Below are 18,134 nucleotides of genomic sequence, written 5' to 3'. Positions count from 1 at the left end.
CGTGTGTGTACGAGCGCGCGCGCGTGTGTGTATGTGTCCGTGCGTTCGTGCATGCATGTATGTGGTGTGCGTGTCTGCGTGCGGAGGATGCATACCTACGTGTGTGTGTGTGTGTGTGTGTGTGTGCATGGGTGCGAGTATGTGTGTGCCAGGTGTGTGATGTGTACAATGTGTGTGTGGAAGCGGATGGCCGGGTGAAGACAGTGTGTGCTGACAAGTTGTGAAGGGGTGTGGGGTTGACAAAGGAGGACAGGCAGCATTTTTAAAAAAATGGCGTTGTACATGTCTGTGTACATGGACATGTGCATCTTCGTGAAGCATCACGCGGTTTGTGTTTTATTCTTCTTCTTCTTCTTCTTCTTCTTCTTCTTCTTATTGTTATTATTATTATTATTATTATTATTATCATTATTGTTGTTGTTATTGTTGTTGTTGCGGTACTTGTTTTGTTGGTTTCTTTTTGTTTGATTTTTTGGTAGTTATGGGGTTTTGTTGTTCTTACAGAATACAGAATACATTATTATCTCAACAAGAGAAATTCGTAAAGTTCTTTCTTTTTTCGTGAGCATTTACGTATTGTATGTGCACGTGCGTGCATATGTGTGTGGGCGCGCGCGTGCGTTCGCGCGGCTTCCGTCTCTTTGTGTGCGTGCCTTCCTGCGTCAGTGTGTGTGTGCGCGCGTGCTTTTGTATTTCCGTCTCTGTGTGTGAGTGCCGTGAGTGTGTGCCTGCGCGTGCGTGCGAGCGTGAGCTCATGCCCTTGTGCAATGATGACTCACAGAAGGCAGTTCAAGTAGCGAATTTCACAGGTAAGAAAACAACAAGGTATACGCGAGGGATGGGGGTGGGGTGGGGTGGAGGAGATGCGGGAGAGGTTTAGGGAGGGAGGGAAGGTGGGTGTGGTAGCAGGAGGGGGCGGTGGGGGGGGGGTGTCTAAACACACGTGTTTTCCCCATAAAGGAGGAACAATAAAAGACATTCATGAATTAGTTTCACCAGAAGACAGCTTCACGAATCCTACTCACGTGTCCATTCCAACGCACACGTTTTAGTCCTTCACACATGTTGAATTCCTTCAGACATGTTCAACTTTCTGTATTCCAGCATCTAGTTGTGGGTCTATAGTCCCCCCAGCTCTATGTTCCCCCGTGTCTATAATCCCCAAGATCTGTGTTCAGTTCCCCCAAGTCTGTGTTCCCCCCACTAACCACTGCTGATCACTGGCAACCACTGACCGCTGACCACCGCCCATCATTGACCACTGCCGATCATTGACCGACCGCTTATCATTACTGATCACCGCTGACCACCGGTAATCACTGACCACTATTGACCGTCGCTGACCACTGACCACCTGCCATTATTGACCACCGCTGACCACTGACCACTATTGACCACTGACCACCACTGACGACAGGTGAATGTATGATGAAATGAATATTGGTGTGGGGGAACATAGACCTCCCAAACCTGTGGGAACATAGACTTGGGGGAATATTACAGACCTGGGGGAATATACGGACCTGGGAGAACATATAGACCTTGGGGAATAATACAGACATGGGGGAATATACGGACCTGGGGGAACATAGACCTGCCAAACCTGGGGGAACATAGACCTTGGGGAACAAAGGCCTGGGCCTTGGAGCATGGACATGCTCCCATTTCACCACACACACACACACACACACACACACACACTTTACCTCCCCCACTCTCACACATACCTCCACCTTCCTCCCCTACACCACTAGCCCCGCCCCCCCCTCCCCCCTCTATCCCCCCCCCTCCCCTCCGTCCTCCACCCTGCACTTAAAACACACAGCACCCTCAACGACTGCACGTGCAATGTCTGTGTTATGTATGTATTGTTGTTACGTGATGGTAAGAGTCTTGTTCACGTGCGGCGCTTTCTGGTAACTTTGGAAGTTCACTGCGTCAGAACGTATAACTTCATGATGACGTCGACTGGCGCGCGCGCACACACACACACACACACACACACACACACACACACAAACACAGAGACAGGCAGACACACACAGACACACACGCACGCACGCACGCACACACACACAACACACGTACGTACGCACGCACACACACACACACACGCACACAAACACACACACATACACACACACACGCGCGCGCGCGCGCGCGCGCGCACACACACACACACACACACACACACACACACACACACCTGTATACTGACCTTTCTCCCATGCAGTGTCTTCCACGGGTGGACATTTCAGGTCTGGCACCTTGTGTTCCAGCTGATTGTGTGTGTGTGTGTGTGTGTGTGTGTGTGTGTGTGTGCGTGCGTGCCAGAGCCTGTGTTTTGACGTCATCCATGATATTTTCTATTCGTCTGTGTTCTGGGTCACTTTTTTTCTTCGGGGAGGATGGTGGTAGTGGTGGTATTTGTGTGTGTGATTGCGTGTGTGAGTGAGTGCATGCATGCGTGCGTGCATGCGTCCATGAGAGAGAGACACTTTGACACTTTATTGTCATTACCTGCAAGGGTCTATTGACAAGGGGGGGGACGGGTTATTTTTGTTTAACACAAGAATAGCAGAACACATTCTGCTCGATCCAGTAGTACCTCTCACATACCCTCTCACATTCTTTTTCAAAGTTCCTCAAATTTAGAGAGAGAGAGAGAGGGAGATAGTGAGTGAGAAAGCGAATAAAAGAACCCTCCAAGCCCCTCTCCTACGGGGGGTACCCGTTATGCCGCCGACCCGCTATCCCGCTTTATTCCCTTTCGCTTTTCATCACATGCGCGTGAAAAGTGATGTATGACAGTAGCAGTTTTCACAAATGACGTATATTATGATGTAAACACTGAATGACACTAAAACTCGCCATTTAGAGGCGGGCTCGTGCAAATGCAAACTAAATGATAAAAAATATGTATTCAGGACAAATGTAATACTTTCAATTTTCTACATTTTTAATGAGAAACAAAACCAATAACAAGCAAAAAGAAAAAAGTGTGCTAGAAACGAATTTTAAAGGAAAGTTTCTTGTACAGATCATTTCTCCACTAGTATCTATAGCCCAAAACAAGGAAATGGCGGAAACAATCTTCCAATGTACTGCAAATGTAAAATGCCCTGGTACCGAAAGGGAATAAAATCATATTACCGCAGACCCATTGTCAAACAATCTCTCTCTCTCTCTCTCTCTCTCTCTCTCTCTCTCTCACACACACACACACACACACACACACACACACACACACACACATACACACACACAGACACATACCCAATCACACTCAAAAAGAAATAAAAGATCATAACAACCAATGTTTGTCCCAAACAAACTTTTTTGTGACAAAAGACAATCCGTAAACGGGTCGGCACAACGGGTCGGCGGCACAACGATACCCCCCACACCTTCCCCCACGCACACAGAGCAGCAGTGTCAAGTTGAAAAACAAACCTCTGTCGTCACATAAACCAGAGTCAACCCCCCGCCCGCCCCCCCCCCCTCCCCCGACCTGTTGCACGTGAACACGTGCAATTGACGTTCAGCGGTCAGAGGTCACGGAGCAATATGACGTCACCGGCCCACGCGCCACACTCAAACACACCTTGTCAATCACAACCTGACACGCGAAAGGCTGAAACAACAGCGATGGCAAAACAAAACTGTTTCTGTTTCTGTTTCGAGGAGACTATCAAAGCTTGCGTGGGCGTGTGTGTGTGTGTGTGTGATGGGGGTGAGGGTTGGGGGGCGGGGGTGGGGGTGGGGATTGATCGTGATATGTGTCTTTTTTTCATAAATGTCTTGGCATAGTTCGTTTACCTACACTTCCAATCTTCATTGGCTATTTTTTCCCCAAACAATATACACGCCCGCTGCACGTGCGGTGAAGCCAGTTAGGGGGTCACGGGAAGCGGAAATTTTACTGGCTCGACACCAGTCGACCTTAATTGTCTGTCAGTCAAAACTGGCACGTGGACAATAGCGTTTTTCAGACGAAAAAAACAAACCCAAAACACAAGAAGAACAGTACTGTTCTTTTCCAAACAACATCTAAACCAAATGATTCCTTCCCACAACAGATGCCTCTTTTCCCCTGCCCTTGCTGATGTGATTTTTGACTCACTGGGGTAAACTAAGTGAGTCCATGTTTTAACCCGATGTTGGTTGTCTGTGTGTCTGTGTGTCCATGGTAAACTTTAACATTGCCATATTCTCCAGAAATACTTTGTCTGCCAATACCGAATTTGGCTTAAACATAGTATGAAAAAAATCTTGTAAGTCTCCCGAATTAAGCCGTATTTTCCGAATCATTAACGGTTTATTTCGTTGAAATTCGTTCCGAAATCCGATAATTCTAAAAACCGCTTCCCACTGAGTTAGGCCTTCTAGAAGGTAGGTTGTGTTCGAAGACGACATGACCTCGTTTTTCTTGTTCACAGCCAAAAGGAAAGAAATACAAATTCTGGACAGAACACACACAGAGACAGTAGTTACACCATCAACGTGTTTACTGCATATAAATATTCCAAAGTGGCCTGGATTAATTGGAATGAACATAAAAGAAAATTTTAATTGATCATTTCTTTCAGCCCATTGTAGACTGGTTCGTGCAGATCTAGAGATCTAACATGTGTTGTGGTGTGCTTGAAGTGATGGCAACGTCTCCTTTACCACTGAAATAAAAGAATAATCGAGATATAATAAAACACACAAAAAACTTGATTTTCACGGCGTTATTACGTCCACTACAATCACATCTATTTTATCTCACAAAGAAGAAAACGTCAATAATTTGCTTTAAGTATTAAATTTAGTCAAATGACGTCAGATGCGTGGCAGTGTGGATTGCTTTGGAACTGAACATGCATCGTTCATCCACTGGCATGCCTCGTTTATTTTTATTTTTTATTTTTTAATAATTTTTTTTTCTCCCAAGCTTATTTTGTATACCATATTTAATACAGAGCACTTTTCAATGATTGTTCTTTTTTTTTTTCTCCTCATGATTCCTTTACTGGATTAAGCGCGAGTGAGTCTTGAAGGCTTTGCCTCTTGTTAATATGATTATATTTCTTATGCTTTGTATCTTACGATAACACTCCAAGCCATGGAAATGAGGTATTGCCACAAGATACTCAACATCATCGATACCCTGATTATATCATCAAACCATCAAACTGCACACCAGACCTTGTGGACATCTGCTGACATAGTTAAGAAAGAAACTACACAGGTACTGACATATTTAAGAAAAAAATATAGGTAATGTCCCGTAACAAGATCCAGTGGCCTTGTCATAACCATCTTCCAAGAAACTGTTGAGGTATATTGAACTATTGAGACATAAGGGAAGACAGAAAAGCGATGGACTGACAACAGTGCAGAATGGACTGGGAAAACAGTTGAAGACTCAGGCGTTGACACACAAACAACAGACCTGGAAGAATCTGGTGAACAGTTCTTCTGTGCGCGGGTGCCCCAGTGACCCTTCACAAGGTTAAGGGAGAAGAAGAGGAAGAAGAAGAAGGAACTTTATGAAAGGTAAGCAGTGTGCTAAATGATTTCATTTTATTGTCTGTTTTGCTGTATCGAGAGTGACTGAAAAAATAACAACAAAAAAACATAATGAACAACGTTTTTATTCTTATTGCTTTGTCATCTTAAAGAGATAGAAGACCAGCAGTAAGTTTTAGTGCAGCCTATACAGAATAAAACAGAATGGAACACACACACACACACACACACACACACACACACACACACCACACACACACACACACACACACACACACACACACACACAAATGAGACTGCACAAAGGAAAGTGAAACAAAACGGGACGAACAAACGCAAAACTACATCTAACTGAAATAAACTAAACTAAAACAAAGTGAAAAGAATCTTTGACATTTGCTGAAAATCTGAGAGAGTGAACAACAGAGGTTAAATAGACAGTTATCAAAAATACATAGTTATCAACCAGCGGTCCTTTGCCAATTTCGTCAGGAGTAGATAACCAAAAAAAACAAAAACAAAAACAAACACAAAAAACCAACTTTATCGCTGTGCAATACGTGATTCGTTTTGGTGGAGAGTGTCACAGCCTTGGGTGATGATTGACGGCTCACTGGCAAGCAGCTGGGAAGTGGGAGCGTGTCGTTATTTACCTTGTCAGTTACAGGTTGGCAGTCACAATGTTTTCTTTCAACGCCTTGTCATAATATTGTTTCCAGCCTTCAGCTTTGGACACACACACACACACACACACACACACACACACACACACCAACTCGCGTGCGCACACGCACATACACGTGCGCTCGCATGCACACATAATTATGAATACCCACGCGCGTTCACAAACACATAATAAATACACACCACACGCATGCCAAAACTATAAGCTATAAAATACACCGTGTGTGGGGAGGGGGTGGGGGGAGGTGCATGCTCTGTGTGTGTATGTATGCGCGCGCATATGTGTGTGTGTGCGCGTGTGTGTTTGTGTCGTCCTTCCAACACACGAACAGCACTTTGAAGCACTACCCTCCGCCCCTCCCCACACCCTTCAGGCTTTACGCTTTGAAGTGATGACATGCAGCCTGTGTGGACCACGGCGTTTCTGTAAACTGTCTTCGAAGCGCCCACCCACCCCCTCTCTTTGCACAAATTTCACCCTGAAATTGGGGGGTGGGCGTTTTCTGGGTACTTTACCCTTCCCGAGGAATCCAGTCCATCAGTTAGTTTCACTATAGCTGGAATGACCTTCCTCTTTTGCTTCGTCAAGTCTCCGCACGCAGATCTTTCAAGTCTGGCCTTAAAATCCACCTCTTCCCAAAACAGCCTCCCTTCCCTGCCTCTTCCTTGTCTCCAGTTTCTCCAGTTTTAGAGTTATGCATGCGTGTGAAGGACTGGTGCGAAAGTGCTTTGATTTGTCTCTGCACAAGATTCGGCGCTATATAAATATCATTATTATTATTATCATAAATGAGTGGAATGGCGTTTACCCCCACGTGTGTTAAGCCTGTCATCAATCTCGCGTTATCAGTATGATGATCCAATTTAAATTCAGTTTAAATTCAACTGTACAAGATCTGTTTGGCGCCATATTGGTGACGGGGTATTGACTTGGACAACTGAATGTCCAATGACTGTTCTTTGCTCAGTCACACCATACTGCGCGAGAGAGCCAATGAAACCGGATATTGCGTCATGGAGTGACGTCATGATGCTGACGTTCTGCTCCTCGTCTCAATATCAAAATCTGCACTGCTTTGAAAAGCAACACGATCCCAAATAGAAAGTGGATTTTAACTATTTCTTCTTCTTCTTCTTCTCAAAGTGAGGATGTGGGCATTTACAAGGTATCAAAGTTTACCCCACACACAATTTATTTGCCCCAAATTGGGATCATCGTTTTATCGATACTGGGGTTTACAAAATATGTAGTTCAAAGTGCGAACGTGATGTATCATTGGAGTGTGCGTGAGTGAGAGAAAGAGATGGGCGGGATTGGTGTGTGACCTGAGTGTTTTTGTTTTTTTATTTTTTTATTTTATTTTTTTTACTGCTGGCCGGCAAGCGAGCGCTATGTAAATATTTAGTGGAAGTAGTAGTAGTAAATGATAAACTTTACTGGACATAGTGGTGTGTTGTAAAGAGACAGGAATCGACACTGTGCGCAGATTCGCAAAGTCGATGTTGGTGTGGTGTGGGATCAACAGATGTGAGGCGCCATGACAGAATCAGTGCTCGGCGTCGGACTTCCGATCCAGTCTTCATTTACTCATCAGTAATCAGGGTTCTTCTTCTTCTTCTTCTTCGTTCGTGGGCTGCAGCTCCCACGTACATTCACTCGTAATTACACGAGTTGGCTTTTACGTGTATGACTATTTAAACCCGCCATGGAGGCAGCCATTCTCCGTTTTGGGGGATGTGCATGCTGGGTATGTTCTTGTTTCCATAACCCATCGAACGCTGACATGGATTACAATTTAACGTGCGTATTTTGATCTTCTGCTTGCGTATACACACAATTAGGGTTCGAAGCTCTGTTTCGGAATCAGTGGCGGTGTTGTGTCCTTGGGACAGGCGTTTTACTACGATGTTCCTCACTGCACCCAAGCGTAAGTGGAGTGATGGCCTGGAGGTAACGCGTCAGCCTAGGAAGCTAGAAAATCTGAGCGCGCTGGTTCGAATCACGGCTCAGCCGCCAGTATTTTTCTCCCCCTCCACAAGACCTCGAGTGGTGGTCTGGACGCTAGTCATTCGGATGAGACGATAAACCGAGGTCCCGTGTGCAGCATGCACTTAGCGCATGTAAAAGAACCTACGGCAACAAAAGGGTTGTTCCTGGCAAAATTCTGTAGAAAAATCCACTTGGATAGAAAAAAAATAAATAAATAAAATAAAATAAAAATAAAACTGCACGCAGGATTTTTTTTTTTTTTTTTTTTTTTTAATGGATGGCGCTGTAGTATAGCGACGCGCTCTCCCTGGGGAGTGCAGCCTGAATTTCACACAAAGAAATCTGTTGTGATAAAAAGAAATACAAATACAAATGTGGGTGTGCACAGTCAAGTTCGCTGAACGTGACCCATTTTCAGTATTGTTCTGTTTCAATCAGTTGATTCTTTTTTCTTTTTCTTTTTTTTTTCTTTTAATTTCATTTTATATCAATGCTTTATACAAACTTAGGGTCCTTCTCAAGGCCTGACCAGCACACTGGATTTACTGCTGCGAAAGTCAGGCGTCTGCTTTCTTCTTCGTCTTCTTCTTCTTCTTCTTTCTGTTTTTGTTTGTTTGTTTGTTTGGGGTTTTTTGTTGTTGTTGATACATTTTGTTTGTTTGTTTGTTTGTTTTAAGCAGATGCGGTCTTGCGAATATGGATCAGTCCGCACGTTTTGACACCTGTTTGAAACTGAAACTGAAAGCAAGTCACTCTGCTACTGCTACTCCTCCTCCATCAACTACTGTTACTACTACTAGCTACTACTACTACTACTACTACTACATCATGACGTCATGATTCCGTCCCAGTCCTTAAATCTATCTGACGTTTAGTTAATGGAATCAGTGATTATTCCGAAGTCATTGTAATTCTACGTTCACACTATAACATGACCTTCTGAAGAACGGCGATTGGATTGCCCTCAAATGACTTCAATGGTTGAAGATTGCAGTGAACGAACACTGGCTTACTTACTGACTTCTGATAACGGGGAATTCGTTCAAGGTTAAGAGTCAGCCAAACTACAAGCACTCTACGGATTGGCTGTAAAAGCATGTCGCTAAATATATCTCATGCAGATTTGGGTGAAGGAATTCGTTCAAATGATCGGTATGTCAGTTTGCTTGTGTGTGAGTGTGTGTGCGTGCGGCGCGCGTGTGTGTGCGATTGTGTGTGTATGTATGTGTGTGTGTGTGTGTGTGTGTGTGTGTGTGATTGCGTGCGTTTATTGTCCGTGATTATGTGTGCGTGTGTGTGCGTGTGTATGTGTGTGTGTGTACAGACCGAGATTTCTTCCGCCCACACCCCCCCCCCTCTCCACTAGACCTTGAGTGATGGTCTGGGTGCTAGCCAGGTCGAACCACCTGATGCAAAAAGAATTATCAAGATTTCACTGTTTTACTGTGGGGGGGTGTAAACAAAACAACCATACACAGGAAGACAGACGACAACAATTCGTATGCAACACAACGAAATACTGTCACTCTGTATACAGCTTTTTAAAGACAGAACAAGAACCAGAAGGACTTGATGAAGAACAGACAAAGAAGAGGGGCAACAAGGAGACTGAAGACAACGACAGGAAGGAGAAGAAGAAGGAGGAGGAGCAGAAGAAGGAGAAGGAGGAGGAGAAGAAAAAAGAGGAGGAGAAGAAGTTGGAGGAGGAGCAGAAGAAGGAGGAGGAGGAGGAGAAGAAGAAAGAGGAGGAGAAGAAGGAGGAGAAGAAGAAGGAGGAAGAGGAGAAGAAGGAGGAGGAGGAGAAGGAGAAAAAGGAGGAGGAGGAGGAGAAGAAGGAGGAGGAGGAAGAGGAGAAGAAGAAGGAGGAGGAGAAGAAGAAGGAGGAGGAGAAGGAGAACAAGGAGGAGGAGGAGAAGAAGAAGAAACTAAAACCACTATCAACAAAGAAAGGTCACGTGTAACATCAACCTTCGTTCATGACATCAACAAGTTCTGTTTAAACAAACAAAGGTTCCGTGTACTGTTTGTGTTAGGTTGTGTCTGTCTGCGCGCGCATGTGTGTGTGTGTGTGTGTGTGTGTGTTCGAAACCCATGTACAGACGGAGATTCTTCCGCCCACACCCCCCTCTCCACTAGACCTTGAGTGATAGTCTGGGTGCTAGCCATTCGAACTTTCGCGCATGTGTGTGTGTGTGTGTGTTTGTGTGTGTGCGTGTGTGTGTGTGTCAGTGTGTGTGTGTGTGTGTGTGTGTGTGTGTGCTGAGAGGGAGAAATAGTAGATGTGTGGAGACAGGTAAAAAGATGAAACAAGAGTATGTATGTATGTGTGTGTGTGTGCGTGTGTGTGTGTCAGAGTGTGTGTGTGTGTGTGTGTCAGAGTGTGTGTGTGTGTCTGTGTGTGTGTGTGTGTGTGTGTCAGAGTGTGTGTGTGTGTCAGTGTGTGTGTGTGTGTGTGTGTGCTGAGAGGGAGAAATAGTAGATGTGTGGAGAGAGGTAAAAAGATGGAACAAGAGGAGAAAGAGAGACATAGACGGAAAGGGACACATACAGAGACTGAGACAGATCATAAAGAGAGACAGAGACAGATCGCCGCAAAGAGAATCTCTCTCTCTCTCTCTCTCTCTCTCTCTCTGTCTCTCTCTCTCCTTTGGACATCTCCCCATATTTAAACACTTAAACACTCGTCTCTCTCCCCATATCCCCCGCGCTCACATTCTTTTTTGTCTCCAACATACACCCTCCGCCTCCTGCAGTAGCTTTTCTATTTCTGTCACCAACATACATACACACCCCCCGCCACCTGCAGTAGCTTTTCTACTTCTGTCACCAACATACATACACACACCCCGCCAGCTGCAGTAGCTTTTCTACTTCTGTCACCAACATACATACACACCCCCCGCCACCTGCAGTAGCTTTTCTACTTCTGTCACCAACATACATACCCCCCCCGGCCCCCCCCCCCCCCCCCCCCCCCCCCCCGCCACCTGCAGTAGCTTTTCTATTTCTGTCACCAACATACATACACCCCCCCCCCCACCCCCCGCCACCTGCAGTAGCTTTTCTATTTCTGTCACCAACATACATATACACCCACGCCACCTGCAGTAGCTTTTTTATTTCTGTCACCAACATACACACTCTCTGTAGTAGCTTTTCTACTTCTGTCACCAACATACATACACACCCTCTGTAGTAGCTTTTCTATTTCTGTCACCAACATACATACACACCCTCTGTAGTAGCTTTTCTATTTCTGTCACCAACATACATACACACACTCCATTGCAGCTTTTCTATTTCTGTCACTAACATATGTAAAACCCTCTGTAGTAGCCTTTTTCTTTCTGTCACCTACATAAATAAACTCACCTGAAGTTGTTGTTTTTTTCTTATTCTGTCACCAACATACACACCACCTGTGGTAGCTCCAAGTTTTCTCCTTGTGTCACCAACATAGAGACACTCCTGCAGTAGCATTTTTCTGTCATTAACACACACACACACACACACACACCCACGCACACACACATACACACACGCACACACACACACACACACCCTACACACATGTAGTGTTTCTCTTTCTGTCACCAATAGACAGACACACACATGTATCCGCAGGCTTTTCTCTGTCTTTCACCAATGCACAAACACCCCCACCACAGCCACTCCTTGTATTGTTAGCTTTTCCATACAACGCCATTCCATTATACGGTAGCAGCCTCAAAAGTGCAAGGGGTGGTTAATATTAACTTGACACAGAAAACAGCAGCCAGGAGGGATAGGAAGAGACTGGAGGAGGAGGAAGAAGAAGAGGGAGAGGAGGAGGAAGGGGTATAGTAGAGAGAGAAAAACCAGCACAGCAGGGTGTACGTGCAGGTGGGCACGTCCGTTCGTCCCGTACGATGTGAGACTGTGTGTAACTTAGTGTATCGTCCTCTCTCAGTCTGCACTAGCACTTGCAAATTGCCGGCTGTGGTATTCTTGGCAGCCTGACTGTGTGGTGTGGAGGGGGCTACAGTGTCGTCGACACTACGAGTAATTTTAGTCTCTTGGTGTTTATCATGTCTTTCTTTGTCAGCTGGCTATTACAGTACTAAGTGCATGCGGTCTGTACTGTTTTGTTTGCGTGTCTGTGACGTAGTTTTCTGTGACGTTAAATACGAAATGTGGGGGAAGTGCGGGGGAGTGGATGGAGAGAGAGAGAGAGAGAGAGAGAGTATGTGTGTTAGTGCACGCGTGCGCTTCGTGCGTGCACACGCGGTGTGGTATGTGTGTTTATGTTTGCAAGCGTTCGCGCGCGCATCAGTGTGTGGCTGGTATTTCAGTGTGAGAGTGGGGAGGGTGATGGCGGTGGAGGTAGACTCACTGACCCATCTGCGTGACGTGCCAACTGAACGCACGCGCTTTCACGCATTTGTGTGTGTGTGTGTCAGTGCCAGTGTGTGTGTGTGTGTGTGTGTGTGTGTGTATGATACATCAGTAATTATGGACGCGTGCCGTGTGAGTGTATAACGCACCAGCTGTAGTGTCGCTTTGTGCACAGTATAGTGAAAACCGCTAACATACTGATCCTCCCGAAAACCCCCCTCCTACTCCCGGCCCGCTCCTTCATACCGCCAGTTGAGTTCAGCAGTTAGGATAACTGATGTTCTCAGACTGTGAGACACACAAACACGCATGCTGCAAGCGTTCATGTATCCACTGACGGACGGTGTGCGAATGGTGCGTGCCGCGTCAGTGAATGTGTGACTGAGACGCACAATAGAGAACTGAAGACGAAAATGAGAGACAAAAAGAGGGGGAGAGAATTAAAAAAAGAGACTGAGAAACAGACTGACCAGTTTGAAGCAGAGAAATAAATCGAACGATGTCACTGTCTCTTTGTACTTTCAACACACTAAGAAAGTTATTTAAGAAAGTTAATTTTGTTATCGAATAGACGCACTGAAGTAATGGGAAGAGGCACTGACTGCCGAGAACTTTGTTTTCATGACATACATACTGGTCAGTGACTAAGCGATATTGACCGGACACACTGGGGATTTGCACAATCACACACTGACGTGCACACGTAACATCCCACAGGCGCGGGTACTGACGACGGAGAAATGGCCCAGAAGCGCGCGCCCGCATATTTCAGCATTTGAATATGTGTGTGTTGTGTGTGTGTGTGTGCGCGCTCACTCCCCGATAATGTTTGCATTATTCTTAAACGATATGAAATCTCACCTACAAGATGAACTAGATGGATTAACAACTATTGCCGAGGAGGTTAAGAAAATGAATACGAGCGAACAGGATGTTTTCTTAAAACTATTTGTCCTGCTTTACGCACACGACACTGTTTTTTTCAGAGACAGCTACACTGAGGTTTGCAATTAACTTGATGGTCTTGCTGCAATGAAACAGTAATATGAGAAGTGGAAGTTAACTCTGAATGCCAAAAAGAGTAAAGTAATAATTTTCTCTTGGGGCAAAGTAACTTGTGCAAAAAAAGGACCAAAATTATACTTCCGTCACACACTGACACACACACACACACACACACACACACACACACAGCGGAGACACGCACGCACGCACGCACACACACACACACACCGTCACTGGCACACACGCACACACACACACTGACTCACACACACTGCACACCGTGACACACACACACACACACACAGGCACAAGCATGGTATTAATAATCGACATTAAAAAACAAACAAACAAACAAACAAACAAAACAAAACAAAAACCAGAACACACACATACACACACACACACGCTCTCTCTCTCTTTCTCTCTCTCTCACGCACACCGCCACATTTACACACACATAAGCATACATTGTGTATGGTAAAAAAAAAACTATACAAATGTGAATATAAAACAGCAAGTCTAGTTAAAAATACACATAGCAGTTTCGGGGGGCGGGGGGGGGGGGGGGGTTCTCATTGCCAAAGGAAGCATAATTCAACATATAAAATAGTATGAGAATAAAAATGTCACAGGTGAACGAGAGACAGACGGACAGACAGAGGGAGACTCAGAGAGAGAGAGAGAGAGAATAAAACAATATCAACTAACGAGTAGATAACCTCATATTACATGGAACATGTGATAGAGAACAGCAGGTCAGTAAGGAAGACAAAGTAACATGCATTGTATCATCTAATCAACACACACACACAAACACACATGCGCCTCCCCCCCTCCCCACACACACACACACACACACACACACACACACATACATATGCCAGTATATTATATAAGGACTATGCGCTTATCGGTACACATACATCAATGAGAGAGAGAGAATGATAATGAGTTTATTCTCATTAACTCTTTTGAGTAGTAGAGAAACAATGAAACATGACAACAACAGAATGACGGCCACAGAGGAAGTGCGCAAATATTTTCAACAAAAGAAACATCATTTAGTGGGACTGAGTACCAGAAACTGAAAAAAAAAAAAAAAGAGTAAAAGGTCAAAGGTAACCATCAGTCTGATACAACACAATAAGAATAGTGAAAGCAATACTCCATTGTCAAATGCACAGATCATAACTTAAAACTACAAGAATTGTGAGTGAAGTGACAAGTTCGGCTTTGGAGCTGAGCCAGAAATGAAAACGGGATAAGCTAGAGTGGGGTCTGGTGATTCAAGGGAAAGCACTTTAAGCACACCATCAAATCAGGAATATTGCTGTTTCCCTCCCTTGAATGGAAAAGCCGGCGAACACGACCATGGGTATTTCATCGTCCAGTTGGTACAAATTTAAATTCAGCAGAAGAAAGGTTTGTGAATAGTTTTAGAGTTAGAGTATTCCGACATAAACAAACAAACGTCTTCTACACAAAGTTTAAGTGTTTAGTTTTGCCACAGACTTTGCTTTTTGTGTTTTGTTTTTGAGAGAACAGTGGCATAATCTCTCAACTTTGAGTTTGCCAAATTAATTAAATTGATTGTGCTCAGAAAAATTGAATAACCGTATCATACAATTAAAAATAAAAGCTAGCTATTTGACCTCAGAAAATGTTACTGATAAGAGTTAGACTGACTTATTATTAACTTATAAGAAAACAGATTTCTACGCCGGCCGCGGGCCACACTGGCACACCTCAGTGCTTTCAACACTGAGTCTCTGCAACTGACGTCCTTCCAGAATCTGTGTTGTAGATCAGTAAAACCCGAAAACAGGTGCAGACATGCTCCATGGCAGACGGAATGCTTCTATTGCTGAAATAACTATTGGTAAGATTCGTCTTGACCTGATGAATCATTTAGACCGCTATATGGATACATAGATAAACAGAGAGATATACTATCAGCGGTTGATTAATAGATCTGGATCTAACCGTGCACTCTCATTAGAAATGTCTGGATTTTTTGGATATACAAATATCATAACTTGAGAACTTTGCGGAGACTGTGCTAGGGAGCCTCTCTCCACCAACACCTCTCTCTCTCTCTCCTTCTCTCTCAGTTTAACAAATTTCTTTTAACATTGTTTCATTTAATTGCTCCACTGATTGCTCCTCTTATTCTTATATATAATAATAATAATATATATATCTTTAAACCATATTTCTCCCTATCTCCGAGTCTCTCACTCTCTCATACCATGGCAGCCCGTCAGTCTCTCGCGACTTTCCTTCTCCTCCGTCTCCATTGAAAAATGGAATAAAGAGTAAGTTGTATTTTTGTATCAAAAGTATGTATAATGAAGTTAAAGCGAGAATAAGATTTGGGGCTAAACTTATCAGACTCCGGCGTTAATTGTAGTCGAGGTGTCAAACAAGGGGATATATGCAGTCCACTTTTGTTTTCTTTATTTGTTTATGAACTTGCTTTGGATATAATTGAAAATGGACAACTTGCTATTACCTCAAGTTTGATATGGCTGAATTATTTATATTACTTTTTGATTATGACATTGTTTTTTTTATTATCTGTTAAACTATAGTTGGTCTTCAACGCGGACAACTGAACAGTTTGTATATGGCAGCAACAAGATTTGAACTGAAGGCAAATATGGCAAAAACTAAGGTTGTTTTTCGTAAAGGAGGTTATCTCAGTGGTACGTAATGAGAGGTGGGTTCATAGCGACGAAAGTATCACAGTGGTAAATGCTTACAAATATCTTGGGATTTATTTTTCAACTAGAATTAGTTTCAGTTTAGCATGTCAAGATTTAGTTAATAGAGCGAAGAAAGCAGTAATGCCTGATTATTTTTTCATGTGATATATAAGCTGGATTGTAGATCATTTAGTCTCAGTGTTTGCTAAACTGTTCGATTCCCAGGTTCAGTCGATAGTGCAATATGCTGCTGAACTGAATCTGGGCATTTGAGAAGGGTTCCGAAATTGAAAAAACACATTTGTTTGCACTTAAACGTTTTTGAATGTAGACAGTCGAACTCCGAATGATTTTGTGTATGGTGAGTTGGGGAGGTTTCCCATTTATATAAATTCTTATATGAGATGTATCAAATATTGGTTAAAATTAATGCGGATGGACGAAAATAGGTTGCCATGTAAAGCGTATAAGACGTTGTATAATTTGGATAGGAATGGTAAAAATACGTGGGTTACAAGTGTTCATAATTTCCTGAATTCTCATGGATTTTCTTTTGTATGGGACAATCAAGGTGTCCCGGCAATGTATACCAGGGTTCTTGCCGGAAATCATTTAAACAAAGAGTTATTAATTGTGGGTGGCAGGACTGGCATGGCCACATCAGTGTATGGTTGCTTGTTATAGACTTTTTAAGACCACGTATATGATTGAGCCATACCTTGCACTTCAGAGCGAACTGGTATATTAAGAAGTGCATTAACTGAATTTAGATTTGGTATTTCTGACATCGCGTGTCACCGAATGAGATACAGGTCCAAAGGTGAGAGTGAACTAAGATGTCGTTTATGTAACACAGACAGAGAAGATGAGATCCATTTTTTGTTAACGTGTCCTGCCCTTTTTGACCATAGATCGAAATTAATTGAATCTAAGTAATGTAATAATCATTGCAGTTTTAGATCAAATGTGTTGTTGTCGTCCTGATGAGGCTACTCTCTGTGGACTCAGTCGCTATTTATATTTACAAATCATTGAAAGACTGAACATTATGACATCATCATCTTAGTTTCTTTTGCTGACTGTATTTATAATGTAAAAGTGTGGTATGATCAGCGGTTATAAGTCCAGTATTTGTACTGACTTATGTCACACCCCTTCATTAAGGGGCTTTGGCCTTTATTTGAATAAAACCGTTCCTTCGTTCGTTCTCAGTTCCCGGCGGCTCTCTCTATATCGGTATATGGTATCCGTCTGTCTGAAAATATCTGTGTATTTCTAACCGTCAAAATCTCTCCCGGCCCCTCAGCAGTACGTCAGTCTCTCCGTCTCAGTGTTCTCTCCGCTGCGGTGCCGCTCTCAGTCATCAGTTTCTTGTAGTAGTGCTGACGACCTCCTTCAGAGTCTATAAATTCTTCTCGCCTTGACAACAGCCTAAAAACTTGAAGTTACTTTTCCGTGGGCGGATGGTGATGGGGTTTTGTTTTTGGTTTGTTGTTTTGATTTTTAGAAACGACGGACACGGCACACAAGATGGCTGACTTCCGAGTCGGTTGTCAAATGAAACTGAGAATCAGTTTGGTAACTTCATCTCCTCTATTCCCCCTCCCCGTCACCCCCCCCCCCCCCCCGCCCCCTCCACCCCGGGGCCCCCCTAATCCCCGCCACAGTGCAGTCTCTCCGTCCCCGATCGAGAGGCTCTCCCTCTCACTCCCGCCTACCTCTCAGATTCACTGCACTGATGACACCGGGTTATTGTTGTTCGCTCTGACCTATCTTATGATGTGCATACAAACATCGATGCGAACAGCAGTGCCGGCGGCGCCGGTATGAACTAGGTGGCTGGCGGAGTCCGTCACCACATA

This window comes from Babylonia areolata, chromosome 6, assembly GCF_041734735.1.
Source record: "Babylonia areolata isolate BAREFJ2019XMU chromosome 6, ASM4173473v1, whole genome shotgun sequence".
NCBI lineage: Eukaryota > Metazoa > Mollusca > Gastropoda > Neogastropoda > Buccinidae > Babylonia > Babylonia areolata.
This window is presented reverse-complemented; position numbering follows the sequence as displayed.